The sequence below is a fragment of the Schistosoma haematobium genome, chromosome 3 (genome assembly GCF_000699445.3).
Source record: "Schistosoma haematobium chromosome 3, whole genome shotgun sequence".
In the NCBI taxonomy this organism is placed as follows: Eukaryota; Metazoa; Platyhelminthes; class Trematoda; order Strigeidida; family Schistosomatidae; genus Schistosoma; species Schistosoma haematobium.
The window spans coordinates 20457011-20479060 of record NC_067198.1 but is presented as its reverse complement, the minus strand read 5'-3'; the positions used below and the strand labels follow the sequence as shown (position 1 = coordinate 20479060).

The 22050-nt window shown below is 30.3% G+C and overlaps 1 protein-coding gene across 1 annotated transcript in view; it reads left to right on the top strand.

Moving 5' to 3' along the window:
- Positions 1-17211, top strand: part of KCNA3_1 (Potassium voltage-gated channel sub A member 3) — a 38373-nt gene extending 21162 nt beyond the window's left edge. Inside the window, exon 3 of the mRNA XM_051213245.1 lies at positions 16807-17211. The gene's annotated coding sequence lies outside the window, so the exon portion shown is untranslated. The remainder of the gene's footprint in view (positions 1-16806) is intronic.
- Positions 17212-22050: the final 4839 nt, after the last annotated feature.

Sequence of the window (22050 nt, the reverse complement as noted above, 5' to 3'; positions counted from 1 at the left end):
GGTACGGACTCGTGTACTTGTCTTTAAATCGCACTTCAAGTTTGAAAGTTAATGGTACCAATCGAATGCTCAAACTGAATTAGAGGTAGCTGGATTCAATCATGGTAGTTTAGTGACTGAAATTAGAACGCCCTAACTATTGAGCCAGCCTTTCATATTGTACTTATGTATCTAAGTATTTGTGTATGTATGTACTTAGCCATTCGAAAATGAAAGTTGTTTGCGTTCACTTTTTTTTCTCGTAGATTAAATCTTAAAAAAAATATGCATGATTTAACCTAAAGTATTTTTTATTAATGGTAGTTTCAAGGAAAAACTTGAGTTTTAGGTACTTTTATTTCATTGACACAACAATATTCTGTAATTAAATTAATATAGTAAAAATATTTTTAGTAAGAAAAGAAGAAATGGAAGGGAATTGAATAACAATGTAACAAAATTGTTTTCCCAGTACTAGTATATATTTGTTTTATTTACTAGTCCTATGTTTGAATGTTATTAAAAAGAAACGAAACAATATGATTATGTGAAAGGTTCATACATTGACCTTATTTGTTGTATTGAAATGTTAAAATCATGAAGAATATATATAAGATCTTTCAAGATGTTAGTATGCTTTTCTTTAGTTATGTCCTAATCAACTGTTACAAAGTGATACAATGAACTAATATACATGTAAATATTTCGGTATTACAAGAAATTCAAATCCTCTTTCATAAATTTAGATTTTTCGTTTTCATGATGTGTAGTCAATATTAAAGTAAAAGACAATAAATTAAATATTTTCATTAGCTATAAGGAACTGATATTAGTAGAAGTACTTCTGTGACTTCAGCTAGACAGTTTTCAATTTATAAACTATGTTTGCATATATCTATCAACATTATTATGCACAATATATCAGTACATTTCTTAGTTGGATTTAGTTGTAAAGCGTGATCAATGAAATTACACAACATTAAAGAACTGTAAGTCTTGAAGTTTTGTTATTGTTATGACCTTGGATGTCTGACTTTTCGATCACACGACTTATCTACCAATCCGAATACGACTTATACGAATCTTCGCACTAGGCCAACCAATGACGTTCAACCGGTGTGGGCAGTTTAGTGTCCTTATTGGTCCTATGTCCTACGAGCCCTTCCACTTGAGTCCAGAACAAGATACCAGCTTCCGAATCAGAGCAGATCGTTTATTTCAGGCATACTTAGTTTATATATCAATCACACAGACCGCAACGTCCATAAAATAGGAAATAATATTTGTACACAAATAAGCCCAAAAAGTGGCTGTGAATGAGGGAGGCAGTAGTTAATAAGCTGAACATAACTTAAGAACCGTAAATCGTACAATAATAAGTTATAGGTCAAAATAAAGCTTACAATAAGAGGAATATAAATATACGTAATGTAATTGTTGAATAATTATACAATAAGAATATTTATAGAATATTAGTCCATTAATAGTCCTCGGGAGTTACCTGTAATTTAATCTCCACTCGGATATAACACCTCCCCCTTTTTTTTTTTGAAAAACCCAACTTTAGATTCTGATTAAAAAAAAAGAATCATATGTGACTTTAAATTCCTCGACATTCTCCTCCTCCTCGAAATAATGTTGGGTCCTTATGGCTCCAAATTACAACTAGTAGGACTTTATTTAAACCATGTTTCTCGTATTGACTGGAGAATCCACTAAAAATGACTAGATGATGATGAACGACCTTTGATCTGAGTTCATTATTTTCAAATTCATTATGAATCTCGTTAGCAGATAACGAGTCATTAAGAAAGTCAACGTCTAACAGAATTAAATTAGATTTTTGGCCATCATTCGACTCAGCTGACATATTTCCCTCATTGTTATAAGAAGTTTCATCAAAATCATATGCATTATTCTGAGAATCAGTATCTGGCACACTGTCATTAGAAATGGGATAAGTTGACTCAATATAAAATTCTGTCTTCCGGTGATTTTGAGTAACATCTGGTACAATTTGGTTCATCGTGTTGCTCCAGTTATTTTCTGAATACGAGTCACCATAGCTTTCTCGACTAATAGCACGTGGACCACAATTTTGTTCGAGCTGACGTTTATTTTCGCAGCTAGACAGTACCAGTAGTGTTTCATTTGATTCTGGACTCTGGGCATCATCTACAGGATCTGGCTCCTGATCATCTGGTATTGTCACAACTTCATGTGCATTTAGCACAATATTTTCTTGCTCTGAGCTGGACACGTTACCAATATTACGTTTTCCTTCTGGTATAGAGGGATTTGAATCCTGCACAGGATATGCTTCTGAAATGTCCATTACTGCACCATTATCTGCATGATATATAGATTTCTTATTTTCTGCTTGAATGCAAAGTCTGCCCAAAACTGTTATAAATAGCTCTTGTTGCAAGGCAAACATCTTCTGCTGGTGCTGTAATATTAACCGCAACTGTTCGAAAGAAATCGACATTTTTTTTTTGCCAATAATATTAGCTCCAAAAATCACCGGCAATTATACAGCTAATTTATTTCCAAAATCTGAGTCACCACTTGTATTATTATTATTTCTTTGTTGCCAAAATCCCCGTCGCCAATTGTTATGACCTTGCGTCTCCCAATTATTTTGTTTTTGCCAAAATCCCCGTCGCCAATTGTTATGACCTTGGATGTCTGACTTTTCGATCACACGACTTATCTACCAATCCGAATACGACTTATACGAATCTTCGCACTAGGCCAACCAATGACGTTCAACCGGTGTGGGCAGTTTAGTGTCCTTATTGGTCCTATGTCCTACGAGCCCTTCCACTTGAGTCCAGAACAAGATACCAGCTTCCGAATCAGAGCAGATCGTTTATTTCAGGCATACTTAGTTTATATATCAATCACACAGACCGCAACGTCCATAAAATAGGAAATAATATTTGTACACAAATAAGCCCAAAAAGTGGCTGTGAATGAGGGAGGCAGTAGTTAATAAGCTGAACATAACTTAAGAACCGTAAATCGTACAATAATAAGTTATAGGTCAAAATAAAGCTTACAATAAGAGGAATATAAATATACGTAATGTAATTGTTGAATAATTATACAATAAGAATATTTATAGAATATTAGTCCATTAATAGTCCTCGGGAGTTACCTGTAATTTAATCTCCACTCGGATATAACAGTTATCCTTCGAGGAGTAATGTTAAGAGGTTAGAATTCTGACGATTGTATATTCAATGCAAATTTAAATATCACTATATTAATTGCTTTATTTTCAACCAAACACCGTGTAGAAGATTCGAGTGGATACTTAGGGTTTCCACACATTGTGCATAAACTATTGCGTTTTTATTACTGTACTGTTAGTTGTTCAGGTTCTTTAGAACAAAGCTTCTCTAATACTCATTATTGCTTTGATTTGTGTCAAGTTGAGTGATAAGCAGTAATTAGCAAATACCAGACAAGAAAGAGTGTATTTCATTTTAATTTAGAATGTGCATGAACCCGAGCCAATAACATGTTACAACGTAGTAATGAATAATTACTTCAAGTTGTGATCTTAAATGTTATAGAAATAGAATGAAAAAAACTTTAAAGTTATCAGAACAGTAAATATTACCAATCCGTCAGCTTACTGTCGGTTGTTATAAAATATGAAAAGAACTGAATTATAGCTGAAATCGGCCGCGGATGTTCTATGGGACATAATTTAACTGTAATTTTTGTGGTACAAACCCGTTTATTCTGTGTTATTCGTTACTACTTGGATTCATGACTTCCATTGACTTTCATTGATGTTTTGAAGTTAGCAAAATTAAAATAGTAAGCTTTTGTATGCAACTCAACCTTTGATGATCAATGAAGGGGTTTTAGAGATCTAATTAGTATATAATTTGGTATAATTCAGTAACCATTGAGGTTTTGTCCTGTTCTAGTCACATATTTTATAAGATTGTTGATGCTTTCGTCAATAAGTTCTATATCTCAGTTTCTTATTATTTAACGTCAGCAAAGCGTATCTGCAGTCGTAATGGAATTGGTGTCCCTAGTTGAGTTCAGGCTTATCTCACATGATCTTACAATCATTGAGGTTATTAATATGATATTGTGATTTCGAGCGACCGGTGAGGGTGATCTGTCTACACTGAGTGATTGCTTTATAATAACCGATGGTATGATCTAAGAAATAATCAGCAGAGGAGGAAACAATAATTGAATGCCAATTGTGCTTTATCATCATAAATTTAATGTATAATCATCAACTGTCCTCATACTACGTTTACTGATAGTTTACCTGAAAACGAATCAAGATTACATACTATTAACGATACGTTAATTAGGTTAAATCTAGTCATTCTGGTTCTTGTTAAAAGGAACACCGAGACCAAAGATCCTGGGTTTGATTCACGTGTATGAGGTCGTGGAACAAACTGATGGGGCGTTCCATACCAGGACAAAACGGCCATTCAGTTCTTTGAGTTTCTCAATGGTAGTTTAATATAAATCGGTTGATGATCTCAATAAAATTCAACTTTTTTCATCACTAATTATTGAAACATATTTCCAGATGTTCTCGTTATTCATGAGTACAAAGCCAAATAAAAACTCAGGTTCATCTGCACATTTAATTTCCTTTAAAAAACATACTATCACTATTTTATACAACATAACTATATCAGTAATTAGAGAAACAACTATAAAATTATGTCCCCAGTGTTAATAAGTTTTGATAGATGAAATGATCATTTAGAATCATTCGACTATGCTAAATTATTGGTCCACTAACTAGTATTATCCATGAAAAAGGAACTCTGTATAATAGATACATAGAAGTGATCATATTACTATCAATTTGTATCATTTCCACTTCAAATTTAATGAGTTTTGACTATATGTCAAAAAGTTAACCTTGCTTGTCAAATGACGAAGTTTAATGGTTACTTGAAGTGAAAAACAAATGAGTAAAACAGTAGGGATTCATTTTGACAGTTTAAGATCAAGTTTATAGGAATATAACTTTCTAATATTATTGATGTTTTAATCTTTTTATTAACCATACATAGTTATTATATCCGACTCTCCAACATATCATAGAAACTGATGAGAATTAACTGCTTGTATTTTATGTAACCATACGTTTAAATGAACTCAAATGAAAACTAAACAAAAAAATATTTTTTCGTATATGAGAGTACAGGAATATATACAGATCACTGTTTCTAAATATTATGGATAACTACCAAAAATCTTTATGAAAATTGTTTGACGATCTTATCGAAGCAACATAATGTAAGTGAAATGAGTCTAGTGATAAACGGCATGCTTTACTGTCACTCATATATGTGTTCCTCAATTTCACTTTAATATATTACCATTTTCGGTCAGTTAGTTCACTTATGGTGTCTAGAAGAAATAACCACCTTCATATATAAACTGCCTATATAACTCACCAGCTCATTCTAATTCTGTTTTGCTTTCATAAAACATAATTGTCAAATTTATGTACATTTTTCAGTCCCTTTTTTGATTTAATCATTTGCGATGAATTTATTAAATTCGTTAATCACAGCATAATACATAGAAGTTTAAGAATCAATACATAACTTTATACACATGAGTAGACTAAATTGATTAACGTGTGTATAACATGAATATCCAATCATCATCTCATTATATATTTGATATCAACGGAAATTAAAACTAACTGAAATATGCCTTCGTTTATTTTAACAGTACTATGATCATTTTTAAATAATCAATCTCTAATTAGTTAAAACATTAAGTTTTATCCCAATTATTTAGGAAAAACTAAATACATGGTAGTATATTCTATGAAGGAGATGTTAGTTTCGGTTTGTGACAGAATTTTCAAACTTAACATTCAGTTAAACGATGATACATAAATGAACTAACAAAGAACTTGAAGTCATTATATGCGAAAGTTATATCTGAAATAATTTCTGATTGAAATTTAAATAATTCCAACTTTTCGTCCAAACTAATCCTGAAGAAGTCCAGACAATCATTGTAAAATAAGAAGCGACGAATAACTTTTAATCATAGTATGGGGCTCTAATATCTAACTTCAATCAATCCTACTATATTGCGGAACCATCTTGCATTTCCATAGGTAGGTAACCTCGTACCTGACATGGTTAGACCCCACTTGTCAAGAATTAACATTAGAACTCCAGAAATCGCCTCTCGAAATTCGTCACCAGTGATTACATGACTAATATTGAGGTATGTTCTTGTGTCAATGATAATAAAATCATGTTACTGGTAATTGATTAGTCAAATGGTAATGTCGGATAAAATCTAAGGTAGATTCTCCCATTGAACAAGCCCACTTGACATATAGTTGCCTTACCAAAAAGAATTACTGGATTCCGGTATTCAAACCATTATGTGACTCATCATCGAAATGAAGAGATAAATTAGAAATCCACTAATACCATGTTATGTACCATTTTACAAGTACTGAATGTATCTGTCTTTCAGTTATCTGTTTCATAGTATAATCTCATTTACAAACTTGACTATGATTCATTTATTATTCTGCCTTCCATCTCACTCGTTTTGTAGTAATTTAACAGTTGTGGTTTCACTATATAAATCAATAGAATTATCGTATATACAAATGTAGTTTTTAACAAAAGTGACATACATGGACACCCTGACATCTAAAATAAACTTAAATATGGGATTTCTCACCCAAAGTAGCACATTGGTAACATGAAACATATGTTTCTGTGGTATTCAATCATATTAAGATGAGAGTCTGGATTCTAGTTCGTGTCTTTTAACTGCATTTCAATGACTTAGAAACATGTAGGATATCCAAAGTTTACTGTATCAAATGTATATCAAACTATATAGTTACGTGAATGTTATTATTATACTGAAAAGTTAGTTTTTTGTGTTTACGCTCGATCTTGGTTTGGCCTTTTTTGTTTAAAAGAATAAAAGTAGACTTTCACTTTGGATTGATCATCTTTATCGTACAACCAGTTTAATATGCCATATCATATTTTGAACGATTTTCATTTTCACCCATCAGTCTCATGGTGAAAACATATTTAACTAATGAATTCGTTTACGTTTAATAGTAACGTATCTAAATTTAAAAAATGAGTTCCAAGCTAATTAAATTAAGAATAACATTTAAAAAAGGAAGTCATTTTTGTGTGTGAAGATAGTTCTGTCAGTAGGACAATATCACCAATCCCCACACATATATTAGAAGTTCGATTTGACTCAACGGTTTATTAGTTAATGATAGTTTGGTCATTACTGATAACCTATTGGCTAAATATGGTATGTGTGAAAAGGATATATAGCTTAAACATCGAAAATGATACTTCATGGACAAATCAGAAACAATAAACATTGTTGTTAGCGAAATCATTATCAAACTAGAATTGATTCAGTGAACCAGTTAACTATCAGAAAATAATTGATGTTAGAAGTGCCTGAGATGGTTTACATTCTCTAAAATGTTTTAATTAATACTTTTGAACACTTCAAAAAATCGACTTGTACAATAATATGTAACTCATGAATAGTCTTTTTAACAGTGATTTAAGTAGAAAACTTTGCGTGTTGAATCCAAATGCCGAGATGGTAAACAATTCGGACTAATTATTCTGTAAGTTATTTTTCTAAAGTAAGCTGTTTTTGATTTAAAGTAGAGTTAATCAGTTTTTTTTAAAATTCAGACATAATTATATGTAATAGGTTACATTCTTTAAACATGGTTTACAAAATGTTGATTCCCGTATTTATGACACCTATTCACATAAAATAGTAAAGTCATTAAACTATAACTATGAATAAAATTCCATTTTCAATGCTGGAATGATAAAAGAAAAACTACACTTCGAATGTTAAAGTCCAAATGAATAACATTCATGTTATAACCTCCATAATAAAGTCGACTGAACTATTGAAATCAAATACCCAAATTTATCTTTCATTTCAATCATATTCATTTGTAGATCAAACACATTTATAAATATTGTTTGTAGTTAAAGTTGATTGACTTAAATCATTGCAAAACACTGAATACATTATTTTTCTTAGTTTTAATTACATGTATGTTCATGTTGGATTACTTAAAAAAGAACGAATGAAGGCTTTCTTATTAACTGATTCCTAAATTTAAAAGAATCAAACAGTAAATAGTAGCATAAATATACTTGGTGTTGTTTACTTGTATCTTCCCATTGTTATTTAGGTCTGCAATTTATCAGTTTCTTATTGGCATATGTGCATACTGCTAGCCACTATCCATCTTTGCTCATAATGCTTGTGAATTAAGGCAATATCAAGGTAATGTACACAGTATGCATATATCCCAATAAGAGACTGATCAGTTGTAGTGTTAAATATCAGTGGGAAAATTCAAACAAACAATACCAAGTGAATTTAAACTTTACCTCATTGCAAAAGCAAGTGGCTATCAGGATTCAGTAACTAAGTGAATAACGTGATGGAGTTTGAAGCGAACGGTATTGGGTTCGAGTCCCGGAGTGAACATCAACTCTGAGATACAGGTATATCCAACTGACGAGTCCCAAACAGGACGAAACGCGCGTCTTGGACTCCACTGCTAGCCACTATTTATCTTTGTTTATAAGTAACATAAATAATTCAAATAACTTAACAAATGGATGAATGCAACATTTTACATTATAAAAAGAAAATATGCGAAAGAGTTTGAATTAATGTTAATAATAAGTATAGTATTTTTTTGTTTTGTTAAAATAATTTCATGGTTCTCACTTTGGTTCCAAATATAAGATAATTTATTGATTACTTTAGTTAAGTATTTTAGTATGTAACTACAACTCATTGCATTTTATACAGGCATATAATAATATATAACACATATCTATATAGGTCATAAGATCAAATAAAATCAATAGAAGCACACAATTTGTTAACGTATTGATTTTTTTAAAAAACAAAAGGCTACTTCTAATGGTATTACAAAAAAAAGAATGAATTCATTTTTGTTTAAAGTGAAAAAAAGTCATTATTGATAATAAACAGATTATCAATAGGGGTTTGTGGAGATTTTAGAAATTTCACAGATTGAAATCATGATTCAATTGAAGGTAGACCACCATGGAGAACCTGGAAACATTGGACAGCCGTTTCGTCCTAGTATGGGGCTCCTCAACAGTGCGCATCCAAGTTCCCGCACCCTGCGAGATTCGAAACCAGGACCTATCAGTCTGGCGCCAAGATTGTTTAATCAATATTCTTTTTTATTGGAGAGAATTGTTTTAATGATAAAACAGTAGTAAAAATAGATAAAACACAAATTAATCTATAGTCAACTGATGATTTATTTACTTGAAGTGCTCTTTACAAAAACAACACATAAAGTTGAAATAATTTCGTATTGTTTTTATTAACTTTTATTATTGAACGATATCGATTAAATTGAAATATAAGTTTATGTAAAAAGTGCTTCAACTCAGGAGAAAGTAGAATTTCATGGTCAGAATGTTCTATCATAATCAGTTTACAACTTTATTGTGTTAACTCTTATTATTTGTTCACTATAGTCCACAGAACCTATCGGATCTTATATAGTAGGTTTGTCACTTCGCTAAATATTATTATTGACCATATTTGATATCTATCAGAAACTTCACAATTAAATCTTACATTTGCTGTAACTCATTTATAAGATATGTATATATGGATGATCATTTTAAAGATTAATGTCTACATTATCCGGGGAAACTATAAATAAACTAAATGACTCGATTAAACACCTGTAAGACTGGGTACATTATTTTAAATAAACTAGTCTTAGAATGGTTCAAGTACTTAAATTTTGTCTATTAAATGGTAGTTTAGAATCTGAGCCTGTCATTTCACTTAGGTAATCAGGCATTATCAGTAGTTCTTATTCAAAATGTGCATGAATTAGGATTTTGTTACTGAGTTATGCGGTTTGTAAACATACACTGTATTCTTTAGATCCATCGAGTTATACGATGAGCCAATTACGTCTCATAATTTTTCATCCTAACTCGTGTGTGTCATAATCCAATTAATATAATTTTGAATCAGTGAGGTAGTCGCAATTTCATGACGACCGAGAAGCAACTCTTTAAGTATCTGTCAAGTAGGCCACAAAAGCTAACTTCATTTTGATTGCTACGTTAGTATTTTGTGAAACTATCTCTTGTCATAGTTTTGAAATCTACTCAAGATTCCAAAAGTGGGAACTAAATATTTATAAATTTTACCGACCTTCATAAATCAATAAAGTGTAAAATTAATTGATGAAGAAGAAAATAATTGATTGCACTGAAGTGATTGAAGTAGAGGTTGACTGACATAAGTCTTTACTGTAAAGGTAACGAAACAATGCAATAAAATACTTGTCAAATAAAATGGAACGGAAATTTAATGGTTAGTAAGTGATTTTTGATTAGGTTGATGGACGAAATACTTATGTGAGCTAACTAGGTCAGTCAGGTTTTTTTATGGTTACATGTTAGTTCTTTCTCTAAAAGATAACTTCGATTACACTTTCTTTTAATTCGTATTTTCTCAAAAACCTTTTCTATCATCATCATCTTTGTTTTTATAATTTTGTTATATATCCCAAGATCGTTCATTGTTACAAATATAAGCAGAGTTGTTCCATTTCAACTTCTGATTTCTGTTCAAAGTGTAAAACTATGCCGAAAGTTCTGTCTTCACTGTTTTCTGTTTGCGTCTAGTTTATTAATGTTGAAGTGTTATTGTTTGACAGTTGCTGTTCTGTCAAATATACCACAGAATACGTTCTTATTCAAACAATCTCAATCATTCCGTAATTTTCATGTGTCGTAGGCTCCTACCAAGCCTCAATCTGAAGATTTAATAGAAATCAATTTTTAATAAAGCAAAAGAGTTCATCAGTTTCTATGAATCCACTCAAAAGCTTAATTACTTTGACAAATTAATAAAAATTTAAAGATACTATGTGCGCTTTGATGAGTAGTCCTTTTCTAGAATGTAGCAACTTCTCCTGGTTTTTAACGTCTATTTACCTAAAGTCAAGCCGTAGTTTGAACGATCTTCAATTAATGACTTGTGAAGTTTTACAAAAGGTAACATTTAGATCGACATTGAAAGATGTATGCATGAAAATTCGAAGATATAAAAAAAATAACTTATTCTTAACATCAAAACAATTGATTTTTTAATGACCATTCAGTACTAATTTACTCATAACCACTATTCCAGTGTACATATAAATACTGAGAACGGTTGCGGTAATATCTAGCTGACTTGTCCCAAATAGGATGAAACGCTTGAGTTCCACTGCTAGCCAAAATGTATTTATGCACTAGTAACTAATGCTTATCATCCACTCTCCAGAAAAAAAAATCAAAAATTCCTTTGGTGTGACAATTTACTTTCACTTCCCCTTTTTGAATAAATGATGTTTATTTAGCCTGTGACATTCGAAATAATATTTTAGTAAAAATCCCATACAGAATGAATCATCCATTCGAATTGTATAAAGCTAACTGATTATTTGTTTATTATTTCTGAATATCTATTAGACAAGATTCGACTATGAAAAATAGGGGACAAAAAACAGAGCAGTATGTTAGTTTTATAGCCAATATTCGATAATTTAATCCTTTCGAAAAGAATTGTTATACTTTAAATCACTAACTGGTCTTAGTTATATTACCTCTGAAGACCTGGAATCACTAGGTAGCCGTTTATTTCCAGTGTGTAACTCATCAAGAGTGTGCATGCACAACTCTACACCCGAAAATCAAATCAGGGTTCTTCATTCTTACGCTAGAACACTGAACCTCTAGACCAGTGAACTAGTGTCTTAGCTAAGTTTGTTTTTTAAAATATGTAAATTCTACAATCTCCGCAAATTCTTTCACACTAATAAAAAGGACCATGTTAACATTTTTCTTTATGTGTGTGTTTACCCTTTCTAGTATCAATGAGATTAACACTGATTGACCCACTTTTTTTTCCATACCTTGTAGTAAAAATCAGAAAGGAAACATTGATTATTGTTCATTTTATCACTTAGACAAAAAAGGAAAGCTTTTTTTCTTAATTAACATCTGGGCAATAGTTTTTTTTAATGTGATAAATGACCTAAGTCGATGTAGGACAATGAAATCATTTGTAAAATCTTATCATGATGTACATTAGTTCTAACAAATAAATTTATTAGTACTGACTGAATTAATCAATTTCAAGTGATAAGTTAGAAAATGTCTCAGGGATCTTACTACATACAAGTCACTGTTAAGCATAAAGTACACCTGGTATTTTTTTCGGTAAAACAAAATAGTTCTCTAGTTAACTAGTTAAATGTGCCGTGTTATAATTTTTATTCAACGATAAATAAGTTCAAATGTATGGGGAATAAGGAATTTGTGTAGACAGTTGACCTGTTTCGTAGAAACTAGATAGGAAGATTTCATCGAAAAGAAAACAGAGTAGTTAAACATTTTTGAACTGAGTAACCGAATAAATATCATAATACTGATTATCTATACCATTACATGATCATTATCGATCCATTTGAACAAATTCATATAGGGTAAAATAATGTAAACTACTGTTTTCACTGGATTACCGGTGATCTAACTATGATTTTATATATGAAACTAAACACAGATAATTTTGATCTATTGAATCTTTGATTCTAGCAGCACTTCTGCATAAATTAGTTTTCTTTGAGTTAACGACGGATTAACTAGTAAATGATTTAGTTACATAGTTAAACAGTAATCAAAATCTTCAATATCTACTGCCTAAACGAAGTAAATATAACGGATAGTTCGAAGAGGGAGCAAAGTTTATGAAGCCAGTTATAGCGGGAAAATACTTGTGAAAATCGATGTTTTATGAAGAAATGATATCTATGATTATAAAATTTTTTTTATTTAACAATATGTGCTGTATGATGAAGCAAAATTCTGTTTATTGACGTTTTACTGATCGTTGATAATAGCTGAGAATGTTTACAAAAATCTCAGCTTATATATGGTAACTCGAGCAAAGTCCTTCTGTCTATTGGATGAACTGATGAAGAGCGGACAGGTGTAGACTAGTAGATTTGATAAGCGTGTGAATCATGAAAATAATATGTGTTTTTGGTTCATTGCGTACTTACTATATGAATAACAATATATAAATTGGAATTAAATATTTCACACTTATTTTCAAGTTGTTTTTAATGATTATTTCACTATTTAAAACTGATTTCTTCCAATTAGCACATCTAAAATTTATCGACTGATCAGTCAATACATGTTTCATGTGGTACCAGTTATTGTGCACACTCATGTACACATACATCAAAATACAATTTGATCGCTTGATAAACACTAATGAATGAGAAAGAAATTCCAAAGTATTTATAATGAAGAAACTTCAACTGATAATTTAATTTCATACATTCTGATCCTTTGATAAATTTGAATAAACCAAGAAGATCATGATCCGTTGTGAAGAAAATGAGTTCATGTTAGATTAATAAATATTTCTAATTAAAATTGTAAATTTTATGAACTCTGTTAAGTTTAAAATGGTATGAATAAATTGTAGGTAATGACAAATGAGAAAAAGTAACACATGGCTAAGAATTGCTCACAATGCCACTGATGCATTCTGTTTTTCTGCACTTTTATTTGAGTATTATTGATTTTTTAAAATTACTGTTTTGCATTTTAAACTCTAATCAATTATTGTTATTATTACCCTTATATAAGTTTTATTGATTATTATTCAGTTTCTTATCATGACCTTTTTGTTTGTCGTTTTTCATCATATCTGTCAATTGAACTATTAGCTGACCCAAAAAACTATTTTCTTCCTTACCCGTTGATTAGTACGTAACCTCATTTGTTAATTTAGTCTCGAATCCATTTTTGTGATGTAGTCTTTTCTATCCTCCTATAGATACATATTTTCCAGATAACTATATATACAAATGTACAGCTTAAGTAAATGATTTCGTCGAAACGAAAATTTTCTTCGCTGAATTCTCTTTTTCTTATTCATTGATGGATTCATTATTTTATCTTCCTCTCGATTTCGAATCACAGCGTCTCATCAGACATTTCTTACGATTTTGTCTTTTTAACTTATGTTCCAAATGTTCGGTAGTTCTCATTGTCATTGTCGATATATTATTTCTTCTTCTTTTGCGATTCATCCTGTTATAGCAAATTGAACTAACACACATTTGTGCCATGCTCTATGGTGTTGGTCAACTTACAAATATGGATGAGATGATTCTGTTTTTTGAGTTTTTTAATCATAATTTCGTACAATTTAGGAAGGTGGAGAGATAAATTAAATAATTAACTGAATATTGTATGTAATGTAATTAGTATAGTCAACTCAATGTTATATCAGTGAGCAGCAATGTATAACATCTTTTGTTCAATTACTTTTTGGTGTTGTATTCTCTAAGCTGGTTAACTAACTATGAAGCTCATATCATCATTCCAGAAAATATCATTATCAAAAAACTCACATCCTTTCATAGAAGGCATACAATGTATTATAACGCTAAATACTGTAAAATTCAGGTGGAGGCATTATGATTCAGTATATTTTTCCTCATGTGTATCTTATAGTATGGTATACTGAAATTCTTGTTCATATTTTGAACTACAACAACTCTGTCTTTCTTTGACTAAAACCCCTCTTATTAAAGGATTGAGTTGGTTCTAAACATTTGTAGTTGAATATAAATGAAGGTTATTCATTTTAGAGAGGGCGTCTTTTAATATTTTCGAGTTGATATAATTAATATATTAGTTGAGAACTCACAGTATTCCGTATTTTATGCAAGGAATTTCTTATTGTATTCAAATATGTAATATCATACAGTGTGATTTTCATTATTATCTTGTAATAAATCTTATTTTCATTCGAAATGACCTCCAATTACCTAATTTGAGAGATAGTCACACCACAATCTTCTAGAAAAGTGGTTTCTCTTTCTTAAAATTTGATTTTAAACATTATTAAATCGATCTGATAAGTCAATGATTTATTTTATTTACTAGTGTTAACGGTACCCAATTAATATCACTAACTATACAATTAAAATGGTTGAGGATATCAGTCGCGTTTCAGTGTTTAGTAGTGTGTCATATCGACCAATTTTTATCACATTTTGATCATTTAATGAATGAGTGCTGTATATTTCATTTTAATCCTCAACTCTGAATATATTTGTGCTTTTCATCAAACATGTTGAATTGCACTGCTACATTGACTTATTCATACTACGTTAATTAAACATTGAAAGCTAAACAAATAACTCCAGCTATGGAAAAATGTATGCAAGTTAAAAGAATTACTGCTACTTAAGTTACGATCATACGTCTTTTTAGAATGAACTCGTCATAAATACAACATTATTTAGTGAAATTAACCTCGGTTTATTAAAATTGTTTGCGTTTATCCTGATAAACAATAAATATATGTTCTAATTAAAGTCATTTTTATGCATAGTAGGATATGACAGTTAATCTCAAAAGAGAATAGACTTATTTGATTCTCAAAGTCTTAGTTTACAATGAATTCTCATAGGTTTACTTACTTTCGAAGTTAAACTTGTGATGAAATAAGGTAAATAGGTTTCATGCAACTTCATTAGTTTTCTATGCATATAAATACCTTTCAGAGTGGATAAGTAAGGTATGATTGAAAGTATTAACGGTTGAATCTAAGAATACCTGGTACAAATGGACTACGAAGGAAGTATTCGTTATTTATTCTCAATAATCTACTACTTTGAAAACGACAACACTAAACTGGTTATGTCTTACATTCAATACACATCAGAAGTACTAGCTATTCAAATCATACAACTAAAGCTATCCATTTAAAATATGGAATTTCAACTTATTTTACTTAATCGACTATTTTCATATCCGATTATCATATCTTTTGTACCAATATGTGATTTACAAAACTTGCTTTTTTTGTTATACATGCAAACAGACTACTTAATTTGTCATTATTATGCTTCGCTTGATTCATATTAATACACATCCTACATAATCTCTTATTGAAGATTAGAGATGTCATTCTTAATGATATCATTATTATTACACTCACCCACTGTTATCTATATTCATTCCAACTACTGATATTAGTATTTTATAAGTCAATTTGAGTAGGCTTGACATACGACTAATCACTACACTTGTAAACATCAAAAATCTTATTTTGCATATTTCTCTCCAGAAGTTTGTCATCTTAATCAGGAAATTCAACACTCTCGACATTCTCCTGGTGATCTATGTATCTCCACTATTTGCAGGATTAATGTTTACATTTTTGTGTTTAGAATATAATTTTTACTCAGATTCTTCATCGTTATTGTAATGTGTTAGACTTAGTTGAAATATATATTCCTATAGAAATTCAATGCTATGATAATGATTAGACAATGTCATTTGGGATTATACTTATGGTTTCTTGTTAAGTTAATTCTATAAATCATTGAAGGTATACGTTAAGATTCACTTCACGGGTTATAAACATTCAGGATAAACAGCTCAACACACAAATACCTGAGAGTTTATTGAACAAAATATACTTCACTTAATAAGTTCTGTATTAATCTAGTTTGCTTTTATAAAGTTTGTTGAAGAAGTTAATTGGATGGCTTATCTGAAACTATCTAATACTAGTATCAACTCATTAGTTCCCCTTATCAAACATTAAACTACACTGTTACTACTAAGATTGTTTAACTATTACAGTAAACAATTTGCTCTCTCGTTTCCTCTACAGATATTATTGTCAATGAATTTCCAAGTGGACAAGAACAATGGAATACAATAAAACAACAATTTAATCAACACTTTCGTAACCATTTTTCATTTCTTATCATCTGTATATGAATAAATGAAACACATATCTATAATATTACAAACACTTATCTTCCATTAAATAAAACAGAACTAATCAAGCTGGTCTTCAAAATTAATTCCATTTTCAAACGTGTCATAGAAACACAACGTATACATACATACATATATACTGATCTTTAAGTTTCATAAGTCAAGATTTTTTTCAAAATAATATAACACTCATTGTTTTTGTTCTTCTCTTTTCAATGTAAAAAATTATTCACTACCATTTATTGAATAATTTCGATGATATCATGCTTTTTTTCTCTCCTTTCAAATAAACAAGGACGAAACTGTTTCGTTGTAAATTATTTCACATGTGAATTATAAAATGAGTTTTTGTATGTAATATGAATAAATTTAAAGTAATGAAATGTTATAACTTGTTTAAATGCATATTGTCTTGGCTCTTTTAATGCTACTTTTTGCATCTGGTCGTCGCTGATTGTTATGTCAGAAACGTTTATCACCTATACACGGAACGATGGACCTCTGTAATTCCCACGACGCGAAAGTAAGAACACAAAGACTGATATAAGTGGTGATTTATTAACCCCAAAACACTATGACGACAACTCTAGTCAATAATACAGTCATTTATATATTGATTTTGCACCCATTTTGATTAATAATTAGGATGAAATCCCATATAGGAAAAATACTTAGAGTTATAACAAATCACAGACTGAGTATAGTTCATGTCAATGGAATACAAGAATATCGTGTATTATACAGAATAAAATATCATACGAGAAAAGGAAACAAATACTACATTGAGTAATCACTACACTGAATCAAAACGGAAGTAATCTTGAACCAAATTCATAATGAGTAAATCAATCGAAAATTAACTTTTCTTACCATCATATCATGAAAATTTTAAAATAAATTTCAATAACCTATACTTATTCAGTGATCTGAAGAAATTTCATGTTGAGTAATTTGACTAAATTCATTTTCTTAAATTTCTAATTATAGAAATGACATGAACTGACAAATTCATAGTTGATATACAACGAATATGATTGAAATCAGATAATGATTATAAAATACATTATTATAGATTTGTGAATGATGCATTAACAGTTAGCCAAGATGTAAATCATTTGGTTCATCGGTTTAATGGTTATCATCAAACATCACGTTTACAGAGTAGTATGAAACAGTAAAATCATCTCAGAAACTCTAGCTTGAATACAAAACAGAGGATAGATGAAGAGATTAGTCAGACGAGGTGAGGGAAATAGATGTAAATAAGGTAATGAACAGGATACTGGCCATTACTCAATGATCAATCAGTTGCATAAAACTAAATATTTATCAGTCAACAAAGTAATTAACATTACACTGTGCACACCAAAATATAGATTATCACAAACAACAATTAAAATTCCATATGTTCTTTTCATATAGATTTTCAATAAAACCTAAATTCATCATCAATGTCATCTGGGTATTTGGATATCTAAACGCGAACAATTGAACTTGTTGTAAAACACATGAGACGTGCTACTATTATCCAATTTTAATCGAATATGAAGTTATTTCTGAAGTACGACAACAGGAAAGATCTCCGAAACAGAATCATAATACTGTAAAACAAGACAATAGGTGGTAGGTCTGAATATTTGTTGCGAGAAGTTACACAGTATTTACATAATGCATATACATAGCCTTCAGTCGTCCATATCATATATATAGGCGAAATAGTTGTAATGAGAAAATGGAAATCATGAATGATGTAAATTATGTAGTATGTGTTGACATCAACATCAAAAGCACTGTAAGTCAAAATGAATTGATAATTAATGGAAAACTGTTGAAAATCGATAACTCAATGCAAAGCAACTGAAAGAAAATGAGTGAAAATATCATTTCGGTGAAAGCATTTACGATTGATTTAATACTGCAATGTAGTTAAAACCTAGAAACAACTCACTGAACGTGAATATATAAATTCTATGGAATTTCTATGATCTATACTCAACCACACACTGAACATACCTTAACTTTTAAAATTCTGGTAACTAATGTCTCAGGAAATCGTACTAGAATTACATTAAATTAATTGCTGCTTGTCTTACACATTAGTCGCAATTTTTATTGAAATCTCTATCAGTCAGAGTACATGTAATCGCATGTTTAAGGAGCTTCGTAAATATATCATAGTTATTCTTATCTCAGATGAGAGGTTAGACGTTGGCTGGGTTTAGGGAGAGCAAAATGCCAACTTAGTATTTTTCCATGATGGACAAACAAAATTGCTCATCTTTTCGGTAGTTTTGTTAAGCTGTAGTTTCCTACCTCGTCTTTAACTACTTGTGTGTAGAAATGAAATACTGGTTTACATTATTCATAAGCTTAGCTTCAACCAAGCTTTTACGACTCGAACCATTGAGTTTTACGTAAGTGATATTCGGTAAATATTTACTAGTAAAGAAGTAAGTTAGCTTTACTGAGACCATTTCATGAGCTACAACTGTGATTTTAAAACTAGTTAAGTATAAATATCGTGATCAACACGAATTGTGGTACATTATCATCTAATCTCTAAAATTTAACACAATATGCTATCATCAGTGCTTTATTGAATAGATCACTTGGCAGTTATTGGATTGTTTCATATTTCTATTATCATTGATTAGTAAAGTCTAATAACTGATTTACGAAATGTGACTGTTTATTTCATAACAATCGATAATTAAACCAACTTTCATGTCACCTTTGTCTGTCATCTGATTATTGTTTACACTAAATGAGATTTGTCTGTTAGCTTAATCTAGAATGAAGTACACTTGTTAGAAGATTCATTGGTAAACAACATACAGTTTGTACCACTGTTAAATTAATGTAGAGAGGTTGTCTTTCAGCAGTTTGTATGATCTGTATAACTAGCAAATATTTGGAAATGATGAAACTCGATTTTGAAGGTTTCATAATTACTAAGCTGAATATTATCTTTCGAGCATGTGAATATCACAATATTTAATACACTACTTACAAATTTTGTACTATTTACATACTCGGTTAGGTTTAACGAGTTATAAACCACAAGGTTTGAATGCCAAGCTGTAAGACAACACTGTCAATGTGTGCGTTCTGTAGTTTGACAATTTTATTCAAATAATAATATTGATTGATCTAGATGAAACAACTAACTCATATAATAAGAACTGGCTATTTGGTTATAAGCGAAAAATTGATCTGTTGATCATTTGGCTGACACTGTTACTTAATAAACGCTGTATAAATGTTGTCGTTTCCTTTGACTGACTAGAGCGTAACTATTCAAATTTAGAAACCGTCTATCGATGCATGAGATTAAACTTTTTACAGAGTGATTGACAATCAGATGTAGATTTATTTAGCGACAGACGTTAGACTGATACTATGTGTCAATGTACTTATTTTTTTACATCGATTTGTTTGCCTTTATTATTAGTTTAAATAATTGGAGCTTTCAAATGACCTGAATTAAATTAACAACTGATAAATTGATAGCCTAGTGTTTACAGTCAGCTTATTAGTGCTGTAAAATCAAAATATCTCGACCAACAATGATTATCAAGTTGCCAATTTAGATAATCGATTCCGGGATTAATAAAACCTCTCATGAGCACAACATACACACTACGATCACAAGGTATATTTTAACCAATAAAACACATTAACCACTGATGAATATAAACATGTTAACCAGTGGATGATGGTATATAGATTGAATGATTTAGAAATTGCAGCGAAACTTAGACGTCCAGGGTATAATTCTTAGTAGGGTTGTGGATTCAAAGTGCCATTAGGAAGACAAAGCAACTGTGTGGTGGTTGTCTCACAAAAGTCAGTTCATATTCCAAATTGCGAAATCATTAGTGTAATGAAAACAAAGGTTTATTGTCATTACGTTATTAGTACATATGAATTGCATATAACGCGGTCTGTCAGCCATTTGAAAGAAACATGAAAAATGTAGAATTTTCCTGTTAATTTACTTCTGAAGTTATAAGTCAACGAGAACTGACATCAACTGAAGGACTATTTCAAAACTAAGGAGACAATGAATGATTGTTTCAACCCAATTTACTTTATTGTTCAAGATGTGTTAATATAAATCCAATTCAATGTAATAAAAAGGCAGCCTGCTTGAATATCTAGGCTACCTGTTCCTGCCATTTGGATATTTCAACAAATTATCTGTTTTCTTGCTTGTTTTAACATATCATTGTGCCTATTCTTTTCATAACCTATTCAGTTGCGTTTGTGAAAAGTCTACAACCTTTCGCTGTACAAGTTGCAAAAAAGCCCAAATAAGAGATATCATAGTTGCTGACAATATACATCGAAAGGAATACACATTATTCAGAGGTTTATTCCTCATTTGCTAACATCTAACTGACATTCACTCAATCTCTGTTGTCAGGATCAACCAAGAATTAAGAAAAGGAAACTTACTGAACTACTTTGTGCTGAGAATTCTATATTGTACCATAAATATAATATTGAATAAAGCCAATAATAATAATAATAATAATAATAATAAAATCAAAGGTCTGTTAGTGGAAAAGGAAAATTAATTCACTTAGCATAGACTATTCACTATCACTACCTACTTTGTTTATATCAAGCAACATTGGTTTGTGAAAATTTATTAGATTTTTTGGAACTCTCTCCAATTTTTAAAAAAATTTAAAATATACACATATTTAAATGTAGAATTTCACATTGATTATTGTTAAGAGAAAAAGCTGGTTTAAACAAATTTAAACAACCTTTTTTTAATTTTCTAATTTTTGTTTAAATAATTCACCTTACATTTTCATTTATTTTATAATATAAATTAAAACTTGTAATTTTGTTAAGGATGCTCATATGTATATATATGTGTGTATACTGTTGTTTGTTTGTTTCTACGAAAAAAATAATCTTGATTTTATGACAAAACGTGTTGCCACCTACCCACCCTTTTCCATTTTTTTTACATCAGCACACTTCTGAACATAAACATTACCTTTTTGATTTAGTAAAAACGGTTGTTGTTGTTGTTGTTGTGTTTGTTTTTTTTCAAGTACGATGTCATTACTGTTGAAACGAAATACTTTGGCAGTATTTACTTGCTTTCTTTAATCAA